We start from the raw sequence: 1,868 nt of genomic DNA on the forward strand, positions 1-1,868 counted from the left end.
CTGTTTGTTTGCCTTTATTGGTGAGCTTTTCCATTCATAAATTTATTGTTTCTAGTAGTGGGCTTTTCTTGTTTCCACTTAGAGATGTTCCTTTAGCATTTGTTGCAAAGTTGGTCTGGTGGTGCTGAATTCTCTTAGCCTTTGCTTGTCTGTAAAGATTTTGATTCTTCTAACAAATCTGAATGAGAGCCTTGTTAGGTAGAGTATCCTTCGTTGTAGGTCCTTCCCTTTCACCACTTTAAATATATCATGCCACTCCCTTCTGGCCTGCAGAGTTTCTGCTGAGAAATTAGCTGATAACCTTATGGAAGTTCCCTTGTACCTTATTTGTTTCTTTTCCCTTTTTTCTTTTAATATTTTTTCTTTGTCTTTAATTTTTGTCAGTTTGATTACTTTCTGCCTCCATGTGTTCCTCCTTGGGTTTATCCTGTATGGGACTCTCTTCATTTCCTGAACTTTGGTGACTGTCTCCTTTCCCATGTTAGGGAATTTTTCAGCTATTATCTCTTCAAATATTTCCTCAGGTCCTTTCTCTCTCTCTTCTCCTTCTGGGACCCCTATATTAGGAATGTTGGTGCATTTAATGATGTCCCAGAGGTCTCTTAGGCTGCCCTCATTTCTTTTCATTCTTTTTTCTTTATTGTGTTCTGTGGCAGTGATTTCCAATCTTCTGGCTTCCAGCTCATTTATTTGTTCTTCTGCCTTAGTTATTCTGCTATTGATTACTTCTAGTGTATTTTTCATTTCAGTTACTGTATTGTTTACCTCTGTTTGTTCTTTAGTTCTTCTAGGTCTTTGTTAAATATTTCTTGTTTCTTGATCTGTGCTTCCATTCTTTCTCCGAGATCCTGGATCATCTTTTCTATGACTACTCTGATTCTTTTTTGGTGTAGATGGCTTATCTCCACCTCACTTAATTGTTCTTCTGGGGTTTTATCTTGTTCCTTCATCAGGGACATACACCTGTGCCATATCATTTTGTCTAACTTTCTGTGATTGCATTTTTTGTTCCTCAGGCTGCAGGGTTGTAGTTCTTCCTGCTTCTGTTGTCTGCCACCTGTTGGATGAGGGCTAATAAGAGACTTTGACAGGCTTCCTGGAGGGAGGGACAAGTTCCAGATGGGAGGGACACGTTCCTGCCAACTGGTGGATGGAGCTGTGTCTTGTCCCTCTGGTGGGCAGGGCTATGCTCAGGAAGCCTTTAAGCAGCCTCTCTGCTGATGGGTGGGGCTGTGTTCCTGCCATTTTGGCTGTTTGGTATGAGGTGTCCAAGCTTTGGAGCCGATAGGCTGTTGGGTGGGCCATGTCTTTGTGAGAAAATGGCAGCCTCCAGGAGGCTCACACCAATGAATATTCCCCAGAGCTACCCCTGTCAGGGTCTTTGTCCTCACACTGAGGCACAGCTGCCCCCTGCTTCCACAGGATATCCTTTAATGCTAACAGGTAGGTCTGGTCCATCTCTTATGAAGTCACTGCTTTTTCCCCTGGGTGCTGGTGCTCACAAATCCTTGTGTGCACCCTCCAAGAGTGGAGTTTCTGTTTCTCTAAGTTCTGTGGGATTCCTGCAATCAAACCCTGCTGGCCAATGCCAGATGCTCTTGGGGCTCTTCCTCTCCTGTTGCCAGGCACTCAGGCTGGGCAGCCTGACATAGGGCTCAGAACTTTCATTTCTGTGGTATAGTTGCTTTCCAGTTAGTGCATTGCCCTCCCACTGGGTATGGGATTTGATTTTATCATGATTGTTCTCCTCCCACCATCTCACTGTGACTTCTTCATTGTCTTTGGATGTAGAGTATCATTTTAGTAGGTTCCAGCGATTTTTTGTAAATTGTTGTTCAGAAATTAGTTGCGATTATGGTGTTTTTGTG

Source organism: Delphinus delphis, chromosome X, assembly GCF_949987515.2.
Source record: "Delphinus delphis chromosome X, mDelDel1.2, whole genome shotgun sequence".
NCBI lineage: Eukaryota > Metazoa > Chordata > Mammalia > Artiodactyla > Delphinidae > Delphinus > Delphinus delphis.